General features: G+C 28.4%; 1 long non-coding RNA gene across 1 annotated transcript; it reads right to left on the bottom strand.

Annotated features, from left to right (window-relative positions):
- Positions 1-18,800: 18,800 nt before the first annotated feature.
- LOC123290552 lies at positions 18,801-23,897 on the bottom strand. Its single transcript, XR_006534882.1, has 3 exons — positions 23,887-23,897; positions 22,138-22,148; positions 18,801-19,031 (listed from the first exon to the last, which is right to left on the bottom strand). It is a non-coding gene; the product is annotated as an uncharacterized LOC123290552 (long non-coding RNA).
- Positions 23,898-27,837: the final 3,940 nt, after the last annotated feature.

Raw genomic sequence — 27,837 nt, 5'->3', positions numbered from 1 at the left:
ACAAATATCTTCTAACCAACTTCTGTTTGTGAGTGACATAAATTATATGCAAGTTCTTCGTGTCTTTATTCAATTTTTATTATTGTGTATACACAACACACAAACGTTTCACACTACTTGTACAAATTACATGCATATTTTTATTACGAAACTATATTGTTACATTTATTCCAAATTTTTGTATACTTCATATAAGTCAAAGTCCCCCATACGTGATGCTTTTAATAGCTTTTTCTACCTCAACACATTATACCACTTAACATAACATATGAGGGTGATACTGTAATTACATTTGGAAGATTTTAATTTGAACATAAAAGAAAAATATCGAAAGAAAAAAAAATCTGCACGGGAGCCGGGGCTCGAACCCGGACTTATATAAAATACATAAAAATAAGAAATAAATGTAAAAATTTAGTTTCATAATAAATAATGTTAATCGACAATTGCAATAAAATAAGTCATTAGTTGGCGTGAATTATTATACCTTGATGTCTCCACTTGAAATTTTGTATATACTCATGTGTCTTATGCAAGATAAATCCTGGATAATATGGCTACATTTATTTTAGAAGAAGAATTAGGATTCTGCACCAAAAAATTAAAACCATGAAATGAAGGAGAAGTGAAGGCTATAATGCGGTAGACTTTGTTTTTGAAGTTAATATTACCCAGCGAAGTAGGTGAGTAACTGTGAATAGTTTTTGGACATTAAATACAAAGTTTCAGAACTATACCTGAAAGTGCAGTTCCCAAAAGCGAACCGACCGCACGCTTATAATTATTGAGTAAGGCTCACATTACAGTATTTCCAAGTGATGTAGGTCTTACATGTAGGTCATTATTCATTTAAATTTTAATGCATAGGTATATTTATCTTAGTCTTGAATTATTTTCTTTGAATTATTATGAAGACATTAAACTTTTTTTTTTTGTATTTTACTTAACTTTCTTAAATATTACTTGATGGTTGTTACTTAATCAAATATAATCAGTTAAATAAATGTACATCATCATTTTAAACTAAAAGGTAGGTAATATGAGTTGTCTTGTCATTGTTTTATAAATAATAATATAAACAAATTTAATAACTCAATTTGTCATCTTTACATGAAATTTATGAATTATTAAATTTAAGAAATGTTTTCCAAATTTATATTTAATGAAGGTTAGGTAAGTTTTTCATTATGAGTTGTTTGATCATGAGAAAGGTAAGTTTTTCATTATGATTTGTCTGATCATAAAGAAGACGATGGGTAAAGTTGAATATAGAAAATCCGCGAACTGCTTTTTTCCATGTCAGTCACTTAGAAGAAGATCAGTTTAACCTAATCACATTTTTACACAATTGAGTTGTTCTCAAGATACTGTACTCCGAAATTAAAAAAATTGAAATTTTACTTTTATTCAAAAATAATTTAACTTATTATTATTAGTTTTATAGGTATAAAGCCAGCGTACATTTTTTTAATTATTTATTCTAATAATAAGATATTTGGTGTGTCGAACAAGAACGGGCTTGCCATTTTTCAGAATATCAGACAAAATATTTTGGATCTGTTATTCGATATTTTTCATCATAAATTTTAAGTACATGATGCTACAAAAATGTACCACACTTAAAAGTGCGCTCTTTTTAATAGCTTCTTTGCTGAGTGTTGTTTGTTGATATGCCTAAGCATTACGTCCTCAAAAATTTTAAAACTTGTTGGTAATAATTACGGAAAATTTACGAAAGCTTCATAATTATTTAGGTGATTTTTTTCTAAATTTCCAGCTTATTGTTGGAAAACGGATTGGAATATTACAAAAACGGTAAAACAAGACCCTTCTTATTTTCCAGGGGAATGAAAATATGTATCTAGTTTTACTTTCCAGGTCAAACGATGGTAAACTTTGATTTTTTTAATGGAACTATTTTTTTTTTATATTATATGTTTATATTTATTATTAGAGAAACTGATTCTTTGCCTAAAAAAATCAACTTATACTTGAAAAATTTTATTCGTAGATCTTAATTTTCACACATTTCCATTCCCCCAAAATTAAGAAAGTCTACATTTTATCGTTTTTTTTTACTGCAATTCGAAATGAAAAAATTAGCTGGAAACTCTTTTAAAAAATATCCTGTAGATATATTCAAAACACACTTATTTGTAAAATCATATTTCCAAAGTTTTATAATTAAAATTTGCTCTATAAATTATGTCACACACATCTTTCAAACTGAATAAATTCACCAAGACTAATTTTACCAAAAACTATTATAAAATAATAAACCCACAAAGGCCACAAAATTTAAAACACAACAATTAAAAAATATGAATCAAAACTAAATCAAAAAAATGATGTTATATTCTGATTACAACACTTTCAAAACGGTCAATTAAACAACTTGAACTGTTAACAAATCATTAACTAATAGTAACTTAACTACACGCTACAAAGTTATCATTTAATTTAATGTAATTTCTATTTATTAATGAAGTACTTTTTTTAAGTATAGTTTTTAACCTGTTTGTTATAAATTTTATCGATGAACTAAGACTATGTATTAAGTAGGTACATTTAGTAGCACTTCAATTATAATTATTGTTTTCTAAAAGTTGTTTTTATTATTATTATTAATAATATTATGTGAAAGAAAATATAAACGGTTTGTATTCATTTCTATAAAATATACGTTGTTATTATTATTTAATACAATGTATTTAAAAAGTATCTTTTCACGTATTTTATGAGATATTCTATAATAATACCTTCGTTAGTTAAAATATATAAATGTACAATAAAAAACAATTTTTGAATTTTTCGTAAAAATTATTTATTTGCGATAATAGGGTATTTTCATGGGCATCATGTTTAACTTCCAGTTTCATATTTGTAAAAAATGATAAATAGAAGTTATGGTAATCGAGCTAGGAGAGAAAAATTTCAACTTCTCCAGAATTTCGAGGTTTAACGCTTCGAAGTTTAATCCTTCAGAACTCTTTTCAGCATTTCTTGAAGTTAAAGAGTGAAGATTTGCAGTGTTTTTTAAATGCATTGTATTTATAAAGTATTATAGTTATAGTAACGTATATATTCTTTATAGAGAGTGGGATGATAATTATTGTGTTATCTATAAATGGTAACCTGTCACCACCATTTTATTATAATAAACATTATGTATTATTTTATAAACATAATAATCATAATATTCGATTGTAAACATATTTTAATTATTAATATTATCACTGCATTTATAAAAGACCATAAATCATTCGATATTATGGCCTATAGTTTATAAACTGATTGCATAATTAATAATTCTTAGCAGTAGCGACTTAAAATTACCTTTAAAGTAACAGCAATAATACCTTCTTGGCTCGATAAACTAGGAGACTGAGAATTTCGTTCAAAATACCTTTAAAAAATTTCGATGTATAAACATAAAAACTAAAACAAAATTAAAAAATGTTTACGTTTTATATTTTATTTCGTCCGGAAAAATTAAGTTTTGTCTGTACTCCAGTTCATGGCGACGGAAGAGAAAACTTAAAAATTTAGAATTTTTGTTTTTTTTAATTAATTATAGTATAGGTTAGATTAGATTATATTGGCTGTCCACGAAGGATACACTTAGGCTATAGAGCCCATTGCGATACCATATATATGTTTTACCACCTTTCCGCTGATAATGTCATCTATCAGCTCCCCAATTTCAAAGGCTGAGTGCACCTCCTTCATGCATATATCATGCACTACACCAGCCCATCACAGCTATTAATTAAAATAATTTTGTTGCGACGGCGAGAATCGAACCCGCTAACATAAGTATTCCGCGGACGGAATTGGTTACGCCTTAACCAACTGAGCTAATAGGGCGACAATTATAGTATAAATAACTAAAGAAATTGAATTAATTAACGTTTTTTCGATTGAAAAAACTTTTAGTTTCCTAGGTTACGGTGTTATATCTGTAGCTATATTCATAGCATGTTGATGACACGAAACTAATATTTTATCCTGCCAGATATTATTTATTATACATATTCCAAAATTGAATGTGGATACGGTTACCGCTACGTACAAAGAAAAAATGAAGAGGTTCACAGTTAGATGTTACAAAAATTCTAAATGAAAAATTTCAAAATTTTATCGCATTGGTTTAAGAATATTCTGATTTTTTCTGAATTAGTTACGTGCGCCTTATGGATACTATATATTGGTATTTTCAATGAAAATTCATTAACGGATTTCATTTTATACAAGGAAGTTAAAGTATTTAATACACTCAGAGAGGCACTAAAAATTTAGTTAAAAGCATTGTGGATATTGTTGACTAGTTATTTAATTAAAATGAAAAGAAATCGACAACTGTTGATATAAAAAACTAAATATTTACTTTTCAAAATTAAAATCAACAATTAATTTAAACAATAATAATAATAAAATAGTTAAATGATTTTAAATTAATTTTGTTCATTTATAGTCAAGAGCTAATATTTTAAATTTCTAATCAATTAAATTAACATTTAATCAACTAAAAAATATTAACTAGTCTTGGTGTGTTGGGTATTACTGCTAAAAGTAAGATTAAGACTTTCTTATCAATTATTGAAATCATCATAAAATTTAAGTATTAAATTTAGTTAATAGTATTAACTAAGCAATTGTTTGGAAGTTATTACGCCATAATTCTTTTTATCATATCATATTCCTATTTATCAAGAAAAGATGAACAGGCTCCTATACCTGAGGCGCGAGATACAGATAATTTTTCTAGGCGGTGTGTAATCAAGATTGTTTAATAGCTAGAGTCGTCGGCTCCTCTGCAGTTTACTATCTAACTACACAAATAAATGGTTTTCTTGGCCAACGATTATAGAATAGCCAAAATTTTTCTGGATCCAAGAAAAATAATTCTTGCATTAAGAAATCGAAACCAGGAAACTCCTTATAAATACTGTATTTAACCATTTGTAAAATCAAAGAAATATCAAAATTTGAGTTCGTCTCTACCTAGTACCTACCAAATCCCCTTTTCTGTAATCTAATTTAATTGAAAATCTAATTATACCCAAGGTCTCAAAGAAAATTCAACCCCACCCTACAGTAAAATTTCAAATTAACCATAAGCTGGCAGACAAACATCAGAAGATTTTTTTGGGACGAATACAATTTATCTTTCTATCAAAAAGCTAATAAAATAAAAGTTGAACAATTATACGATTTTTGACCGGATAATAAATGTATTCAAGAAATTTGCCCAAGGTGTTTTTGTTCACCGGTGTTTGAATAACGTTTGTGACATCGCATCGATTTGCGGTATTCTCCGAAAAAATTAATTACAGAATCAATAATTAATTATAAAACAATAGAGAATTCAATTTCTTAAAAAATTGGGTAATTCAGGGAATAGTAAAATAAATTTGATATGTATTTTTTTTCAAAAATGTTATTGAAATTACAACAATTTTATTAATGAATAGAAAAAAACGCATAGACAGGAAATGTTCGTCATTTCCTACAGGCATCATATCAGCATATTGTACAGTATTTTTATATTATTTTTTTATTATTTACAGTAGGTTTCACTTATTAAGTCCCATTTTTGTAAGATATTTGTAGTTAGGAAGTTATTCATACGACGAATCACGAAGTATTATATAAATTTTATTTACAGGAAACTAGAAATATCAAAACAAGTTTAGTAAGCGTTTTCCGTGAATGATTGACAGTGAATGTCGTTTAATAGAGATTTGATGTGTATAATATTCTTCTGTTTTTAATAATTACACTTCCCAAATTCAAAATATCCGCTATGGAATATAATTGTCATGAGAAAAGACATTATGCTGGCTATGCAAAATTTTGGCAGTGATCCTACTTGCCAAATTTCTCTCTCTTTAGTAATCAACATTCCTGGTTTAACAAAAAGCGATCTATCACACTTATCCAATCAATGACAAAAAGAAAATACGATTGGCCGCGTTCTACTTGAGTGAGATCTTAGTTTTTACCCCGACTATATGTATATATGTTTATCTATTCGGACCTAGTTTCTAAACTACTGATGATAATTTGACAAATGAGGTATCGTTAGAAGCGTCTTGATTGCCCACTGGCCAAAGGCTATGTGGTGTCGAATTAAATTGAATATGGCGCTCAGTAGATGAAATTAGTCAGTTATGAACGAAAAACAAATTTCGATTTAATTATAGCGTGTTTGGTATCAAATTAAAGGGTGTGATTACCTTTTCATAAAAATATAAATATTGTTATACTTTATCACGAAATTATAACCGCAAAATAGTTTAAAATGTATGTATTTTCGTCTGTTCCCGCCTAGCTTCAAAACTACTTATCATAAGGTTATAGGTTATGTTCTGTCACAATAAATTGAATACGGCATCCTCTACAGGACATCAAGCTATGATAGCACTCTTCAAATATATATATGTTGTTATAATTTCTCACGAAATTATCATCCCAAAATGGTTTAAATAAAATAAAGTTCGAAAACTAAAACCCCGACAATTACAAAATAGCGCATTTAAAAGTTTGAAAACAAGAAAATATTTTCATCTGAAATTGTTATGATAAGTAAAATCGTCATTACAGTCGGGGGACCTCTAAGATTAAACAGTTTTCCACAGAATTGAAAAGACGCCGACTGTAATGACGATTTTATTTATCATAACAATTTTACAATTTCAGATGAAAATATTTTCTTGTTTTCATACTTTTAAAAGCGTGATTTTGTAATTTTCGGGGTTTTAGTTTTTGAACTTTATTTTATTATTATTAGTCTAGTGGCTCTGTTGACATGTCATACATTTTCTAACTTACTGACTGAATTTTTCCATCATTTAGATACTTGGTCAATGTAATTATAATTGGCAAGATTCAATCATTATGATATACAATACTAAAATATGAAGATGATGTTGAAAAAAAAGCCTAGATTCCTACTTCTTCTTATAAAAAAACACATCAAACATACATATTATTATAAAGGAAATACTACTTTTTATAATTTTTTATTTCTAACTATTCAATTGTTTTAAAACAAAACACAACCAAGATGATAATATTCCTACATAATACATTCGTTTCATTTGTTTTAAATTATATTTTTTCTAAATTCATTAAGTACCTAACTTGGAAACCATAAAATTGCGCGAATTTTAAATAATTTATATTTTGAGATTTAAAAATCATTTACTCAAAATTGCATCCTTCTACTGTGTTTAACTTCTATGCCCCTTTGCAAAAATTTGGAATAGAACCCTTTAATCCCTTCTTTTTTCATGTATTGAGGATTTTAATCTCAGGGTACGTAGATTTTAAAAATAAAAATTAATTCTTTAAGCCACTCGCAAAAAAATTTTTCTAGAACATTTTATCGAACTATAAGATATAGAAAGTTAAAATTGATACGTAGTTTCGAGTTGTTAGCCTACAGTGCATTAAGAAGGTTACAAGGGTTGCATTGGATTTCTAAAAAAAACATAAACCCTATTTTAACATCCTTAATATTTTCAGATCGATTTGATATGGCAGATTAGGAACAATAAACCAACTTACATACTAAAGATCTACCTTTTATAGTTTTGGAAAAATCCTTTGGAAACCACAGGACATTCAATTGCGTAATTTCTTTTTCAGAAATTAAAAAAGATAAAATGTTGTCAATAGGAATCGAGATGTTAGTGCCTTATTTTATACCAGCCCCATCTAATAATATTAAAGGGGTAATTTTTCCGACTTTTTCTACGATACTATACAAAACAGCAAGTTGAAAATTTGTAAATAGCATCAAAAGGAAGGTCTATAGATTCAATTTTCGTAACAACACCATCTGATAACATTAATAGGTTATTTTCCAAATAGGTTTCTAAATTTTTTTTTTTCAAAACTATAAAAATATAAGGTAAAAAATTTGTAGGCATCATTAAATAGTAAGGTTATTGATTTTAAATTCATACAAAACCCATCTCAAAGTAAAACGGGGGTGAAAAGAAGGATGGATGCAAATTTTCTTGATATAGAAACTTTATGTCTTAAACCTCTTTTTAGAGCACAAAGGTTCAAAAATGAAATTCCGCTTTGAAAAAGATACAAATTAGGGATAGATGCAAAGAAAATTATATTAATGTTCAGTCGAGCGGTCTAACTCGTTTGTCTTTGACCGTTTGGCTACTGACTAGGAGGTTGCTGGTTCGAATCCAGGCAGCGGCAGTGTGAACAAATTGTAATTAATGGGGGGGCGGCAGAATTGATCACATTATATCGTCGCTTGGATAAGAACGAAGTAACCGATTACACCCACATCATCAAATTTATAAACGGATGTAGTTAAATAAATAAAGATTAACAAATAATGATGTGGGTGACCCCTATTATAGGCATATGTCAGAGAAAGGTTAAACCCCATTATTATTATTATTATTATTATATTAATTCAGGTTCCTTAATTGATTTTTTTATTAATTTGAAATTATTTTGCTTCTGCTTAGTTTCATTTATTTGATTTTCAAGCTAATATAATAATTTTTTTTAAAAGTGAATATTTTGACATCTTACGAAAGGAATTTTGAATTTGCGTTGCCGAACATCTTACGAAAGGAATTTTGAATTGTTATAAATGAAAAACTAAAAAATCGTTTTATTTTTCGCAAATTAAAAAAAAAAAAACAAAAGGTTCTCTGAGCAATTTATAACAAAAAGTATTCGTGAGATTTTTTAGCTCATACAATCTAGTCGTAAATTAACACAAGTTTTTGTTTGTTTCTTTTTATATGATTCTCGCTAATACTTAATTTTATGTCCTTAAAAATTCGTGCAATTTACTCGCAACTAGTAAATCAATTCTTATTACCTACATCTATTTTTATTTTAATCACTTGTGTTAAAATGTTACATAAAATATTTGTTTTAAAAAATTTATTAAATTCATCTATAAAAATTATTACAAAATAATTTTTCAATAAGACACAAAACATACATGTTAGTTTTTAAAAAGGTAAGTATTTTAATTAATGATGCGATTTTATTGATCAGATGTGAAAAATATTATCTTTACTTTTGTATTTTGTACAAATTATTGTGTAATTTATCGTGAAAAATGTTCGCATATCTGTACAAAAAAAGTAGGTTGATAATGATCAAATACAGGGTGACGCAATAATAACCACCTTATACAATGATGTATTCATTTATTTATGTTAAAATGTTGTCTGTACGTTCGTGAAACTAATTTAAATGCTGCAATTTTAGCCCCTAGATACGTAATAACTTAAATGCAACAATTTTTTCATCCGAAAAATTTTCGAAATTACAACTTTATGGGTCTTTTAATGAATTATTTAGTCATTTGTGTATGTGTGTGGACGGGTTACTTATTGTATCGAAAGGAAAATCTTAATCATTCAAAAAATTACTACTTTTCTTTCAAATATGGTTGGAAAATTCGTAAAGTGGTCCGTTACCTTAATTTGTTTATATAAATACCAAATCTAGTTACTCACTCGCAGATCTCTATTTCTACAGAATGCCAATATTTAGGGAACTGCAGAAAATCAAAATTTCTATAATGGTCAATAAAAAAGAGTGTTTGTGAAATCAATTTACAAAAGGGTGACCTCTTCGTATCTTCGAAATGCTAATACGTAGAAAACTGAAATTTAAAGTTCCTAAAGTCAAAGACCGAAGCCATGAGTCAAGTCCTGCCTCGCTCTATTGTCGAAGTCAAGAAACTCTAACTCTACAAGAGATCAGAGGAGAGGAGTCATGTTAACATATTACATCAATGTTAAGTCTGCTTTGAAGAATCAAGTGGGAAAGGACAAGGAAATTTAAAGGAAATTGTCCAGCGAGAAATTGGTTAATCTATTACACGTTCTCATAAGACGATATTCGATAGATAAAAATTACAGAGGTGTCGAAGATTAGAATATTCAAGAGAAAAATAATCCGATTTTATGGACACATCAATAATGGCGGCATTTTGAAACCATAGAAAGCGAAATTTGAAACATTTGGATGTTTACATGGAGACAATCGATAATATGCCAATTTACAGGTCTTTGTAAAGAATTTTTCTAGCTATTATATAAGATGCTAAACTCTCAATTGAAGAGCACCTGAAGAAGAAATAAAAATTTAAGGAAAAATGTATCGGAAGAATTTGTAAATAAATCGAACTATTTTGTGATGAAAATTATCTAATCAACATTCATTCATAATCATAACACCTATAATAGTACCTAGATAATTTATTATCCAAACAATCTAGTTTGCTGAGGGTCAAACTAACTAAAAACCACTAACTACAAAACATTATTATAACATAAATTACGTGCAAGAATTTCAAAACTGATACCAATTATTTATAACAAAATACAGTTTGAAATACATCAAGTATTTTGGGTTGGACTTTTGTTTTATTTACGATTGACAGTAAATAACATAATAATTTGTAATTTATACATTGGTAATATATTAAAATTATAATATTATTAGAGATCGGATTCAAATGTAAGTTAGTAATTGAAATGTTGTGAAATTTACAATATTTTAAAAAAAAACCTTGAAATTTTTCGAATACGGAACCCTAAACTCGCACTTGAAACGTATCTAAGAACACTCTCAATTAAATTACCTTTCAAACAAAACAAAAGGAATATAAATCGGTTCATCCGTTTAGGTACTACGATGCCATAGACAGACACACAATGCGTTCAAATTTATAACCCTCATTTTTGGTTCGGTGGTTAAAAATATTTTACAGGAAAACTTTAACGAAAACCTTAACTGTATAAATTCCCACATTAAAAGGAAAATATTCTTGAAAAGAAAATGATACGAGATCAGACTAGTTTGACTCGCACTTGTCCAGTTTTTCGAAGCTTTTATTTAGTTTCCCCTATATCCCAGTGACTGTAACCAAATCTTGGAAGTTAAAATTAACCCATTTACCGATTTCCAATTGAGCTGAAATTTTGCATTCATATGTAAATTGTGTGTATTTTTGTGGTAAGCATGGCCTGATTTTCATACCGCATCCACGATATTTGATATACATAAGTTTTTTAGTTTTAAATTATAAACCAGTTTTTCTTATACTAAAAGTAGAAAATAATTTTTCCTATGAATCATTCGTACAAGACTATTTGTAAAATTTGGAGGTGCTTAATTAAAAACATCAAGGAGGATTTGGAGCGCCTGAAGCTTTTACAAATAATCATATATGAGTGACTCATAGAATAAATTATTTTCTACTTTTAAGTACAATAAAAGCTTGCCCCTTAAAGTATTTTTGATTTAAAAATTTTTTTTATCCTATGTTTATATTCAAGAGATATGATAGAATCGATTGTGATATTGCAATTAAAGGTAAATAAATCCGACGTCTACCTATTCCAATAAATGTGATAACATCAAAGAAGCTTATTACATAAAAGCAATACAGTTATTGTTATTATTTTTGAATTGATACCACACAAACGTTTTATTTATAAATAAATATTAATAAATAATTAATTTTGTGGTATAGTTCAATACTTTTTGAGAATAGTGATTCACCTCCTATACCAAGAGCCAGACGTGCCATATTTTCATCGTGTGCTGAACTTGAATTTTTTTATAAGGAGTTTCAGAATTGCATCACACTATTTTAGGCACGTGCGCAAAATAAACAAAAAAATAAACTTTACCGTGATAATGGGCTTAAAGTATTAATTAACCATTATAAAATTCAGCCTAACAGTTGCTACAGCGTCGAAGATCAGATATCTAAGGTCTTTGCTACTTATATCTTATGGATACTAATGAATAATAATATTAGCTAGGAACTAATGAAAGGTAGGTACTAAACGTTTGTTTTTACATAATATGAGATACAAAGTATTATTTGAAAGCATTGCCAAAATTTCCCATTAGCAATGAACTATACTACTACACAGAACCCACGATTTTCTTGGCTCAATAATTTTAAAAAGAAAACAAAAATTTTCTTGAGATAAGACATAAATGTTTTAAGCCAAAAAATTTTTCTTGCCACACGAAAATTTCGTTTCGTTCCAAGAATATTTTGTTCTTTCTTTGCGATTCTTGATTTAAAAAAACTTATGTTCTGTGTGGTATAGCCCACAGTACATGCTATATCTTTTTTAGAAGTTTATAAGAGCTGAAACTGCGTATTTGGTTTCGTTATGACAAGGTAGACACGTCTCTTATTTCTGGATGTTTGCAAGGAAAAATTTGGAAAATTTAACATTTTTTTCACGGGACCCCAAAATTTTTTATTTGAATACCCAGTTCAAAAATAATTTTGTACGAAAATTTACAAAACAGGATTCAAGAAAGCAGTTCCTGGCAGAAGGTTTGCATTTTCGAAACTAAAAACCTCTAATTTAGAGGCGGATTAAAATTGTTTTCTACTTAAGTGTACTACGCCCTAAGCGTTTCTTAGTTTCTACGACACGCATTTTGGCTTTTTTTTAAAGATTTTCAGAAGGACATTAAAATAAATATTTTTTTTAAATTAAAGAGTAAATTCTCTAAAAAAATTTTAATAAATTATTATATATCCGTAGAAATTAAAATCTACCAAAAGAAAACAGTACATTACTTTTGTGTATATAAAGAAATAATAATGGTTCGTTAATCACGCTCCAAGCACCGCTAACAAATGATTATTATTATATTTGCATATGAAATTACTGACTGTAATGGCTAAGTAAATTTTATGTGTAAGTGTATATGATAAAATTAAATACCTATATACTAAAAATAAATAACGGTTCCGCTACATGTTTTAATACATACATGATACAATATGATGATTTACTTACTTAGCGGTTCCTTCCTTATAACTTTTTATCAATATCTTTACGTGCTTTAATTTACCATTGTCTGTTATGATTAGATTCATTTAAGTAATAAAATAAAGTTTGAAAACTAAAACCCCGACAATTACCGAATCGCGCTCTTAAAAGTATGAAAACAAGAAAATATTTTCATCTAAAATTGTTTTGATAAGTAAAATCGTCATTACAATCGGGCGACCGTCCTTGGAAAACTGTTCATAAAAATTTCAGATGAAAATATTTTCATGTTTTCATACTTTTAAGAGCCCGATTCTGTAATTTTCGGGGTTTTAGTTTCCGAACTTTATTTTATTTAAACCATTTTGGGATGATAATTTCGCGAGAAAGTACAACATATATATATTTGAAGAATGCTATCATATGATAGCATTCTTAGCTTATTTCAAAGCTATATAGCTTTGTCCTCTAGAGCGCGGCGTATTCAATTTAATGTGATGCTACATAGCCTATAACTACCGGACGATCAAGACGCTTTTAACGAGACCTCGTTTGTCAAATTATAATAAGTAGTTTAGAAGCTAGGAGGGAACAGATGAACATACATACATACCGGTCAAATACGTAATCCTCGCCATAGTATAGTCGGGGTAAATAGACTACGAACTGACATAAGAGAAAAGAGTTTATTTACTAAAGAACGAAATCTTCAGGATAAATTGCCTTACTCAAATCTGAACTAATCGCAAGGTGTCCTCATTTCCTGGTGCTCATTACATAGAGATTAATGAATGCAAATTTTTTATTTCTATTGGTAGAAGATATAAGCTTGAATTTTTACTATTATTAGATGTTTTAGTCTGCTGAGGTTAACCATCAAGTTAAAATTAAATAGGCAATTTAAATTATTACTAGATCAATAGCGCAATTCAAAGATGCTTCCCTGCCGATTAATCGCAAAAATCTGAGTGCAGCCCTATGTTTGGAAAGTATTTGATATTTTTTTAAAAGGCTAGCCGTGGAAAGTGTTTAAAACCTGGTTAAATATAAACACAAAATGTCAAAACTTGTTAGGTTGTTAATTTTTTAATCTTTATTTAGGCAGAATAACAATGCTAATCGATATGATTAGAAACTTGTCAATGCGGTCGATTATAATGTTCATGTACTTAAAAAATATCTTACAAAGGAAAAAATACAACAACTTCAAAAAATGATAAAAATTTAGAATGCATTGGTTCCACTAAAACATCAAAATCTTACAAATAAATTTAAAAGCTATGCAGGTATTAAAAAGAAAACAAAATCGAATGAGTTACATAAGTATTCATAAATGCAAAATTTTAATGATTTAGCTAAACCTTTTTTTTCGTCTGGGAGCAATTTACTAAAATCCACCAACCCATAGGTACTAATTACTAGAAATGATATATTTGGAATTTGAGGACCATAAAACTTAAAAATCCGTTCGAACTTCATTATCGAATAACCAGCTGGAAAACATTATTTTTTTATTACTGCGTATATGTAGCTGAAATATATTTTAACTCAGATTTTTGCATGCAACTAATAAAATAGGTATATCATGCATATATTATAACAGTTATATTTTTCTTTTAAAGTACGTACTAGTAATGATTTGTTGACTCATATAGTAATTAAAAAAATATTTTTACAAGTAAATGATTTTAACATTACATGCAGTGTATTTTTTTATTTATTTTATGTTACCTGTAACAGAGACATTTAACACATATTGTCACGTAGTTGTGAAATATCTATTGATAATGATACAAATATTTAGGTTATACGTTATATAATGTTATAACGACGAGTATCATTGTCTTTAATTAATTTTCCATTAAAAAATTCGCAAATATGATAAGAAATAATTTTGATACCTAACCTTTTTTACTAGCATAAAGGATCTTATTATACTTTATTGAAACCTATTAACTTCCTTGGAAGTTTTTCAGGATTACAGCTTACGTAAAATTTATGCCGAGAGTTTAATAATTTTGAATTTTATACATTTTCGCAACCTTATGACAAAAAAAAGTTTGAGATAAAATAGGAAAAGTTTTGTGTTTTCACAAACAAAATTATGACTTATTTTGTAAAATGTATTTTATTTATAAATTTATATACATTTTAAGGGAAGTGAAACACTAGACAAAATGGGTTTAAATACTCGAAATTAAGATTTCTCTATAGTAAAAATTTTACAAATTCATCGCAAAAGCTTAATATTATAATAGTCAATCTAAAAAAGAGTAGAAAAAGGGACTATGAATATTTTTTTTTAACACAAAGTGTTCTTAAAAATCTTTACTTTTCGAGAAAGAAATATTATCACATACAAATTTTTAATAAGACCACAGGCTGGTCAAAAATTATTAAAGAGAATTAACGAAAATTATTAAAGAGGGAATGTACCATGATTATCATGTAAATGCCATGATTAAACATTTTAGAAAAATTTCAAAAACAAAATAAACACTATATGGTTCAAAATTTAAAATAAATTATTAACAAAAATTGTTTAAATAATTTTAATCGTCTACATACCCCTTCCATAACCACCTGTATTTCATAATATTTTCTTAAAATACTTAAATAATTAAGAATTTCGCTTACCTAGAAAAAATAAAACATAAGATTAATTAAAAACAAGTAAAAACAAACAATTGACTGAGTTAATTGTTGAAATACCATTTATAGACTGCATTGATTACACTGTCACATTACACATACATATATATCACACATACATAACTGATATTCCATATACTGATAATACATACTATACAATTTTTACATTTAAGTTAAGTTGTTTATTGTTTTTTAAGGAACATTTTTTACATTTAAACTTTTGTTCTATCTCTAACGGTTTAAAATATGGGTCTTACAGACCCAAGACCCAATTGACCTATATTGCTCATTTACGAACTGAGAACGCTATAATTTCAACTTGATATCTCTTTTCGTGTTTGAGTTATCGTGATGACAGACGGGCAGACAGACAGACAGGCGGACTACCGGAAATGGACTAATAAGATGATTTTATGAACACCTATACCAAAATTTTGTTCATAGCATCAATATTTTTAAGCGTTACAAACTTGGGACTAAACTTAGTATACCTTGATATATTTCATATACATGGTATAATTACAGTAAAAACGAAAATGATGAAATTAATTTTATAAAATATTTTAATTACTTAATTTCATTACGTTTTTTTATTTTATTGTATTTTCAAAAAACCTACTGATGAGTTTCTCGAAAATGCGACTTTATACACACAGAGGAAAAGAGAAATCAAGGAAAAACCTTTTTTTGTTTCAAATGACGTTATTTAACTGAAATATCGAAGAAAAACAAGTTTGTGTGAAATAATATCTTTAAGAGGAAGGAAATCAAATTTAAGCAACCCAGAGCAGCACTGATTCTGAATACATCCCTGTTCGTAAATGATTTATGCGAAAACTCTCTTAAACTATAGTACACTACTTAGCCAGTTTTAAAAAAATCTTTATTATATGATAAAAATTTTACGTGGGTTATTAAAAACAAAACTTAACAAGTGAAAACAAACAATTGACTGAGTTAATTGTTGAAATACCATGTATAGACATTGTTGATGCGCAATCGTTTGTTTTTTTGACGTCATGTAAATAACAAAAGATATTCACTTTTAAATAGACACACACGCAACTGATATTCCTATATACAATACATGCTATAAAATTTGCACCTAATTAAGGCCCTCGTGGGTAAACAGTGATGTTTACAAAAAAATGTTTCAAACAAAAGTTTTTTTATTTTTTTATAAGGAACATTTTTTACATTTAACCTTTTGTTCTATCTCTAACGGTTTACAAGATGGGTCCTACGGACCCAAGACCCAATTGACCTATGATGCTCATTTACGAACTTGACCTCACTTTTTACGTCCTGAGTACGCTGTAAAAATTTCAGCTCGATATATTTTTTCGTTTTTGAGTTATCGTGTCCACAGACGGACGGACAACCGGAAATGGACTAATTAGGTGATTTTATGAACACCTATGACAAAATTTTTTTCCTAGCATCATTATTTTTAAGCGTTACAAACTTGAGACTAAACTTAATATACTATGTATATTTCATATATACATGGTATAAAAATAGCTGAATAAAATAAATGATAATTGAGGTCTTTTTCTCATTACATAAGTAAATGTGTGTAATAATAGTTGATCTATTATGTAAAAATAATTTTTATAGATTATTTCAAACATACTCGTACCGTATGCGTATGTGTTGTGTGTAGGCGCATTTGATAACTTGTTCTTGTATTTCCTATATATTATCCATTTATAGCGATGAAGATAAGTCATTCAAAAAAATTATTTTAATTCATATATACTGTCGATTTCACTCTAATAATATAAGTGTGACTTACTTATATTTAAAATTTATATGAATAAATATATATAATTTAGTAAAAGGTGTTATAAATTTTAATAGACATATTTAATATCTTTATAAATATACAATCTTGCAAAATTATTACAAATAAATAAATTAGGTATACTAATAAAATTACGTCTTAAAAAAGTTTTTTCGATAAATTTGCTGAAACATATATATTAATGAATGAAAGCCAGATATATAACTTTCTAAAAACGTATTACTAAGCAGTTTTTGTCACTCCGGGATATACTCAAGTGTTTATTTTTGAATATTATCACCCCTTTCGAGAAATATTGAACAATTTTAAATATATTTGTACAGGTGTCATTCACTGCAAAATAAATATAACCCGGTCAATTTAAACAAAAAATGAGAGTGAAGTTACGTAAAGTCCCAACAAGCTGAATTTTTGTGAAGTTGTTCAAAACATAATTATAAACAATGTCTGGAAGTTCCCCATCATTCCCCTGTAAGGAAAAAATTTAATTCAAGGTCAAAGGTCAAAAAAATGAGTTTTTCGCGATTTTCAGCAAAACGGTACGTTTTATCATAAAAGTACCTCAGACAAAAATTGTAGATTATAAAATTATCTATAAAAAATGTATCAATACTTTTTTTCTTACGAGCCACCGTTTCTGAGATATAACGATTCTAAAAGTTATAAAAGTTGTTATCGTCATAATATGCATGAGTACGCCACGTTTATACATCTAGAGTTGTAAAATTTTATATAATATATATATATATATATATATATATATATATATATATATATATATATATATATATATATATATATATACTGTCGTATTTGATGGCTATGATGATTGCAAGAGAAATATCAAAGCTGTAGAACAACGTCGTCGAACTTTAGCAACATCTTCATCTTCTGACATTTTATTTGATGAACTTATGACAGTCCCAACCAGTCAACAGAAATTTCTTACTAATACCCACAACAAGTCTCGGTTCATTTCAATGTTGAAAGAAAAGTTTACGGCTGAAAATATATTGGTAAAACAAGCTAATAATGATGCTGATGTATTGATTATTGAAACAGCAATAGAGCAATTCAATTTGACAAATACAACTATTGTTGTTAGTGAAGATGTTGACTTACTTGTATTACTCACTGCTCGAACGCAAACTGAAAAAACTATTTCTTTCTTAAAACCAGGAAAAGCTCAGCATCAATCAGATATATATTCATCAAAAAGTTTATTTACTTTTGTAAAGTGTAAAGATCATGTACTATTTTTACACGCAAAAACTGGCTGTGATACGACATCTGCATTTTACAGGAGGGGTAAAACTGCAGTTTTCAAAATGTTTGAAAAACAAGACTTAATTCAATGTGCTGAAGTTTTTAAAAAAAGTGATTCAACTCAACAAGAAGTTATTACCAACGGCATTCGCTTTCTTCTTTCTATGTACGGAGCTCCTAAAAAAACTACCTGTTTAGATAAACATCGATATGCATGTTTCGTTAAAAATACTAAAAATAAAAAACAAGTTCAAATAGCTTGTCTTCCTCCAACCTCAGTTGCTGCTCACCAACATCTTCTTCGAGTATATTACCAAGTTCAAGTGTGGCTTGGTTATCAGCTAGACCCTACAGACTGGGGTTGGAAGTTGGTCAACAATATATTAGAGCCAGTTCAAACTTTAATTCCACCTGCGCCGGAAAAACTGCTGAACACTATTTTTTGCAACTGCAAAAAGGGATGCAGTGCTAAATGTGGTTGCAAAAAAGTCGGACTGTCTTGTTCTTTGGCGTGCACAAATTGTCAAGGCCGGTCGTGCTCTAATATTGAATCACAAACAATGGAGGATTCGTTTGACTCCAACGAAGTATCATGCGATACATCGCTATTGACGCAATTTACTTGCATCCAAAATGAAGAATCAAGAAGCAGGAGAAGAAGAACAAGAAGAAGATCAAGAAGAAGAACAAGAATTTGAAACTTACGAATAAGACGAATAAACTTCAACACTTTTTTTTCATTTACATCGCTTTTATCTTTCCCAATCTTTGAAAATTTCCGTTATTTTGCAATAGTTTTACATTAAACAGGATCACAACTGACCCGTGGAGTAGGCCTACTGGGGAAACCACGTTAACAAAAACGCGCTAAGTACACTACCTCATAGGTGGCGTGGAAACGTGTGCATATTATGACGATAACAACTTTTACAACTTTTAGAATCGTTATATCTCAGAAACGGTGGCTCGTAAGAAAAAAAGTATTGATACATTTTTTATAGATAATTTTGTGATCTACAATTTTTGTCTGAGGTACTTTTATGATAAAACGTACCGTTTTGCTGAAAATCTCGAAAAACTCATTTTTTTGACCTTTGACCTTGAATTAAATTTTTTCCTTACAGGGGAATGATGGGGAACTTCTAGACATTGTTTGTAATTATGTTTTGAACAACTTCACAGAAATTCAGCTTGTTGGGACTTTATGTAACTTCGAATGTTTAAATTGACCGGGTTAATAAATGAATTTAGATTTAAAATGGGGGGGGGGGGGGTGTACAAATCTAAAAAATATTGCTTGTCAAAATTACAGTATGTTCACATAAAGCAACCAACGCTATTTCGATGTTATGCACGTTTTGAATAGTTTGGCTATAATATAAATATTTCCTAAAAGGGATCAATTGCCACCAATCTCCCCTAACTTAAATTCTGTGTAAAATTTGTGCTCTAATTTAAGGCCTTAATATAAAAAATTTTACTCACCAGGAATGACTCACCAAGAATTATGTTGAAAAAGATGCTCCTATATGTAAAAGTAAGTTTAAGCACCATGAAGTGAGTTTTGTGTGGTATAGGTGGGTACAGGTGAGAATATGAATGTGAATCTTAGTATCTCACCCCTTTACCAGTAAATATATGTGCAGCGTTACTGAGTACTAACTCTGCCTAAGTAATCGAAGCGAATTACATAAATACCGTACAGAACTAGTATCCACCAACGCCGTACTTATTTGCCGATGAAGGGCTGAGACATTCATATTTTCGCCTGTAATCACTTGTACCGTGCAAAAACTGGCGCCATGGTGCTTAGACTAACTTTTACATATAGGAGCATGATTTGTGATACGTATTACTCCCAAGTTCTCATTCCCTAACTTTAAGTTAAATTTAAAAAAAAAAAAAAAAAAACAAACAAACAAACAAAAAGTTGTTTTAAAACAACTCTTACTACAGGAAAATGCACCACTGTTTTCCCTCAAAATCGAAAAACTCGAAATACATAAATCGGCGACTATCTTTCTATATCTTTTTTTTTTGTAAAAATTGCAAAGAACAAAAGAATTTGCAAAAACGAAAAAAAAAATGCTATAAAAAGATTCTAGGCGATATAAATGTACAGAAAAAGTGCTCGATTTTTCAGGAAAATGGCGACAAGGAAAGTTTTAGAGGGTGATGCAATCTCTCAGAAGATGTGTTATGGCCACGACCTTGATCAGCATACGATTTTCCATAATGATGTATATTTTGGCATTACGTTTTTTTTTTTTCCAAATTTATGGTTGTACTGTTTTGGTCTAAAAAATAGACGTGAAAAAACATCCTTTATCATGACAAATAAAACTCTAATACTTTTAAAAATTTAGAACGGATGCTGTAAATATATTTATAAATAATGCATTTTCAATTTATAAAGAAATTATTGAAGTTAAATATTTGTTAATAAATTTCAATATCGACCTTATTTGACCTAACTTAAAATTATTGTTTCATTATTTGTATTTTAACAAAAATATTTAGATTATCTTAGCATGATTTCCACCCACAAATTGGAAACAATTGAATTATTATTCTTAACAATAGAATCAAAACGGATATTGTTTTAAGTAAAAATGAACTTAATAATATGGTTGCCAAAAATATAAAATATTTATTAAGGTTATGAAGAAGATGATATATACAGTTATTTATTGTCGAATAAGGTCGTATGTAAATAATGTACATTTTTAATACCATAAAATTAAATAGGCAAGTAACGATAATTAAAAATAAGATAATGGTCTAACTTGTAGCATCGTAGATATGTTCTAAAAGAAATTTTGTTGTATATAACAAAGGACAACAATAATTAAAAACAGTAACGAATGTAAATTTTATAGATCGTAAACTATTGACAAATTTGGGTGACTTGTTTTTTCGCTTCTACCTTGGAGGGGGCTAATATTTATTTCGATATTGCCTGGCAGTAATTGCAAAATTAACATTTGAGGCAGTTTTAAACAATTTTTCTATTTTATTTAAAAAAAATAATAATTAACTAAACGTAATTTTAAACAACACCCTCAATTGTTAGCAGCGGTTCAACAATTTTCAAAAACAAACTAATATAGATCCGTTTCTGTTATTGATACAAATTCGAAAAAAATATCATAAAAAGTACTACCATTTCATACTATTATTATAAACCCTCACGCCCGCCGTTTCGGAGAAAAAAATTGTCAATTTCAACACTTCAATTGCTTATAGCTATAGAACGAATAACATACAGGGTCGAGTCTTGGCTCAAAATACGTACTTGAGAATTGTCTGCAACTTTCCCATTAAATGTTAACAGCGAAAATAGTTTTCCCAAAAAACCGCCTTTTTCAAAAAACCCGCCAAAGAAGATCGTTTTTTGGCAAATTTTTGTGCAACTTTTTTGGATTTTTGTTTTTAATAGTTTTAATAACATTTCAAACCCATCTCCCATGGTCACGAAGTGTGTACCTCAAAAATTTTTGCCTCCAAATTGAGGGACTGAAATATAACTTGAGTAAACGATTATATAGATACAATTAGAGAATAGATTTAAACGGGATTAATCATAATCTACTCGAAAACTTGTACTTCGACTATAACTTGAGTAAGCAAAATTTTGTACTTCTCACATTTATAGCCAGTAGACAATCACAACTAGTGCATTTTTAATTTAAAAAAGTCATCATTTTTTTATCGGCTTACAGAATTTTAATTGATTATGTTCTAGTCAGTTGATCTGAAATTAGGGGCGTAGCTACCGCTGTATTAGCCGTTTCAATGATAGGGGGTCCCCGGGCTACAGAAGTCCCCGGGCTAATTTTGCGCAATGTATATTTGACTATAAAAACTCACAACAGCATCTTATTGCATTCCTATCTTATAATAATTGGTTAGAAAGATATACCATCGAAACTTATTGCAAAGTGAAATCAATAGTAAAATTACATTCTGGAGAGATGTCTTGCATCGTATAATTATGATCCATCCTACTATCTAATTATGATCTTATCCTATTTCAAAAAAAACTTCTTTCAAAACCGCAGGGGGTCCCAACCTTCATTTGGTCTCCCAAATAATTTTGATACAGAGCCCCTCTAAGGCGAGCTGTGCCAATGCATGAAATTAAAGACATTAAGGAGGTATGTTTATATATAGATTTTCTATCTGAATTTTATAGTCACCCATGTAATATATATTGAAACAATTCGGGTTTTTACATCAACATTTATAAAATAAATAAAAAACTGATATTGATCTTTAGATCTTTACTTGTTTCACACACATAAACTTAACTGAAAAATAAAATAAATATTATGATTGAATAAAGTATATTTCACATAAGATGAATCCTTATCAAAAAATTACCTGCATAGAAGTTATTAATATCAGAAAGAATCATCTTTTTTCAATTTAAATTGTACCATGACCTTCTAAGTGTCTAATTGCCAAGCCAAATTAATCACCGTGAATCTTGATCTTGATAATTTTACTTTCTTTTTAAATCTTTTTGTATTTTGCCCATTTTTAAATTTTTCTGAGGAGAAAAGGCCCTACTATTTCTCAGAGAACCCCCTTACACGAGCGTTAGCCGTGGCAGTAGCTCTTATCGTTGAATGGATTTTTAAAAAAGTAATAAAAAGTTTCAAATAACTTGTCACCTCAGCTTAATATTTCACGAAATGTAAGCTCTCAAAATATTTAACTAATCGAAAGCCCCGTTCCACCCCTAAATAACGTATACGGCAAGAAATTCATGGCGTTTGCTGATGGTATATGGTATAGAGACAGATACATGGGCCTGACGCCCATACTGCATTGTCTCGTCCACCATAACTATTACTAATGTTACTATTCTCTCGATACTGACCTATGATATCCACAAAAAATTTCTTACAATCATATCACGTTGAAAATAATTTTCGTTGAGTGTTTATCGAGTACAAATATCGAAAAATTCTTCAGATTTTCCAAATCACATAGCTTAAAAGTTACAGGGTTGGATACATTTGTTGTCCTTCAAGTAGCTTATACCTCGCGCAATATTTACGTAACGCAAATATGTTACTGGGCATTTTTTATTTATCGTTCAAAGATATATCCAACTATAACCTACGAGAAATGCTATGCTTAAAGGAATTGGCAACCAAAATCCTTAGCTTATAATCCATCTTCCTCCTCTAACTAACGTATTTTCAAACTTCTGTATCACATGATTTAAAGGAGGTGGAACGCACAATTTTTTCGTTTTTGAGAGATTTGTATCTGGCGCTATGTTTACTTGATAAAAGTTATTCGAAAGTTGTTATTCTTCTCTAAAGGAGCAATCACAACAACTAACAAGGCTTTTAAGATTTCTAAAATTTGATTTTTGTCACATAGGCGGACATGGCAAAATTATAAGGGTTTCTTTTTTCATATTTCATCTTTGATGACGAAAAGATGTGTTTTTCTTACTTCGATGATTCTTTTAGACGAATGAGGCAAAAACTAGGGGTATCGATAAGGCCTCATTTCCGCTCCAGAATAACGAAAAAAAAAAGTCATAAGATTTTATGTTTTCTTTATATATTCTGAAACGAGACTGTGTTGCTTATGAAAGAATATTTTTTTAGAAAAAATAAAGTACAATTACTTATAGAACAATGTATTACAAAATTTCATTGCTTCCATCCTGCGCTCTATAGAAAATGAAATGTGGCTGAAAATTTAACATTTTGAGCAAAAATTACAGTTGAGCTAAAATTTGATGCCCTACAAGTAATATTAATTATAGTTATAATTTTTTTTCTAAAACTATATTCTTTTATTTGGTACACAGTCTTTTTTCAGAATATATAAAGAAAACATCAAATCGTATGACTTTCTTTTCGTCATTATTGGGCGGACATGAGGCCTTAACGACACGTCATTCCTTTCAGATGAATTATTTTTCTTACGCGTTTGCTACTAAAAGAAGATGTCCAATTGATTTGAAATATTCAATAAAATGTACCTGTTTTGTATGTAAACAAATAAAACGTATTTTGATTTCATATTACAAAAATAAAAAATAAAAAATAAAATAAATGATATAGTTACATTCATTAATGTCGTGGTAAGTTAACCTTGCCTCTAGTCATTCTAAAATAAACACAAACAGGTATAATATTCATTCACAGTATCACAGTCTAACTAACTACTTAGTATATAAAAATTATATTCAAATATAATAAAATCAAATCATATTTCTGAATATTGACTGTTTTAAATTTATTAATTATATCTTAATTAAATCGTTTGTATTGATTGAGTTTTTTTTTGTAAAAGTAATTATCAATGATTATTAAAAAGTTTTATAATTTAATTTTTGTTCAGGAAAGAAAAAAAAATTTAACGGAAGTAAATTTATATATATAAAAAATTAATGATTTTATTTCTAGTAGCTGCTAGTTACAGCGTAAATAAATACTTTACATGGTTAGAACTTCTTAATTATAGCCATTGGATTATTTCTTTTTTACCTCTATGTATAAGTATACTCAATTGCAGAATCTAAAGTTATCTGTTCGATAGCGAAAAAAAGCGTCTATCAAAAATTGACAGTGTTTAAAATGAAACTTAGTAGGCAATTTAATATTTAAGTGGCACAATTTTCGAAAAACAATAGAAATAATTATTTTGGAATAACAAAACAAAGATTTACGATTCGAGATAATATGTTTATTTCACAATAATTTTCAGATTCGCGCACCGTGCATGAGTTTCATTTCAGGAGTTTCCATGGCAATGACAAATAACTTTATAGACCTTTTCGTTGATTTGCTTTTGTTTCGGACAGTTGCAAAAAAAGAATCATTTTGTAAATGCCCTATTAATATAAATTTATGGATGGACATATAAGTCTATGGATTGAATCTATGATTTACATTTAAAATTTAATATTATTTTCTAACAAATTTAAGAATTCAATACTTTTTATTTGGCATTTACTATAACAATTATATGTAAATAATTGAAAAATAGTCATATTTTAAATCAAACGTGTGACTTATTGCAAATTTTATATGAGAGCAGTGTTGCGATAGATTCAATTCCACCTATTTTGCACACAATTAATCATCTATATTTGAATTCAAATCGCAAAAATATCTCAAAATTTTTAACTCAAAGAACTATAGGTATGATAAATTGTAATAAAATCGAAATATCTTCTTAAAAATTAGTAAAAGCTCGCGATGGATCATTGAAGTCATTATACAAAATTTCCAAAATGTTTTTAAAAGTAAATTTTTCACAGATCCAGTGACGTAATTTGCTTTTCCTAACGTTAATTCAAAAAATACTTCCCGAAGTCCCAAAATTCGTTTTTTAATGGCTATGAAATGAAATTAAAATGAAATTTTAATACATCATCGCAATAATTGAATTCGCTGTTTTTTTTTAGACGACCGGTCATATTATTTTTCGCAATTTTACGAAAAAATTAATTTAGTCTTTTTAATATGTATTCTATTTTTTTTAAAGTACAGTTAATCTTCGGATATAATATAAAAAATATTTATCATTTTATCTATTTATATGGTACGCAAATTTTTTTGTAATAAATTTATCGCAAATGCAGGGTTGTAGCTACTGCCGCATCAGTGGATGCAATGATACGACACCTTATAGCTTGTATAGGGTAAGATAAATTGATAGTTTCGATTAAAAAATATTTATAAATACATTTTCTAGACTTCTCAAATAATATATATAAACTCTACGTCTTTTATCTGCGCCGTTGAGATAAGAAGTACTTATCTCACTCATTTTGCGTGGATGAATAGTTTCATGACCGCATCACCACACACATTTTCAATCAATCAAATTAGCCAGGTTATTGTCAAAATCAAAGCTAATAACATTAAGTTATTATAGAAACTTTTTTAATATTTTAGCTTTCTCAATAGCTCATGAAAAAATTTAAATTATAATCACTGTTTCTTTTTAATTTTTGAAGGCGTAGGATAAAGTTTTGTAAGATATAAGTACATGTGATATCGCATTATTAACGTACTTCTGCAATTTCCCAAATTGTGCTATGCACTCGTTGTGCAAATTTCGCATAGGTTAATAATGCCTTTATGTCACTTGTATCATAAATGACTATTTTATCATTACGATTACAATTGAAATAACTTTTTTTAAATTACAATTGATTTGAAATTATTTTAGAACCCAGAGACAAGAATGATCTTAATAGAAAAGTCAAATTTTTGAGATTAATATATCTCGGAGCAATAACCTGTGTTAACTATCAAAAACTTTTGCTTTTGCTTTTAATCACGAATTTCTGTATATAATAAGGAATGGGGCGCCCAAAATTGTGTAATACAGTACTCCCTAAGAGCAACTAACTACGCCACTGCGTAGATGTCATTTAAATAATGGGCGTATAAAATTATTGTCATACAATTACAAACATAGTAACGCTGTATCAGTATATTTAAGTCAATTTAATAATTTTAATGAGAAATAACTGTTTGGTTTCAGTTTTTGTGAAACTGTAAATACCTTTTTGTTTACTTCTATTCAATTTTAAATAAATGGATATCAAATTATTTAAATTAATTTTACTAAAGAAATTCTTATAATTTATGTTGTTTAATTTTTTACGGAACATTTTTTCATGTGTGTTTTTAAACGAAACAAGACTTTTACTAAGCTTTAGCAAGAAATTATTGATGGTAATTTTATTCTAAATAAGTAGCAGTATCCAAAGTAATCTTCTAATTCTAAACGTGACGAAAAGAAGAGAGAATTGATTTGTTCCGGAAAAAAATATAAATATATTCTAATTTTTCTCTAATTTAAAATAGAGAATAATTTTTCTCATTCCTTATAAACAGCTGTTAAAGATTTTAGAAAATAGAAAGATATTTGAAACACTCTAAACTCTAAACACTCTTAGGCCAAATCTAAAATTTTATATTAATAATCGTCCAATCATCTTAGGGTTTCACCTCGAAATTCAACGGATTAAATTTTGTCTGAAACCTTTCTTAAACGTTGTGTTGAACCGTTTTTTAAATAGAGGGCGCCGAAGATGGAGCATTCAGCTATACGTACCTTAGTTCAAGGTCAATATTTATAAACATAAGAAATTAAATAATAATTTATGTTGTATTTAATGGATTATTTAGCAAAAAGCCGTATAATAGACTAGGTTAAACGTGAATTCTAATCTATTATGCGGCTTTTACTAATTATTTATTAAATACTCCTTAAATAATTACTTAAGAGTAGAGAAAATTTTATCCTAAA

This window comes from Chrysoperla carnea, chromosome 1 (genome assembly GCF_905475395.1).
Source record: "Chrysoperla carnea chromosome 1, inChrCarn1.1, whole genome shotgun sequence".
NCBI classification, from domain to species: Eukaryota; Metazoa; Arthropoda; class Insecta; order Neuroptera; family Chrysopidae; genus Chrysoperla; species Chrysoperla carnea.
This window is presented reverse-complemented; position numbering and strand designations above follow the sequence as displayed.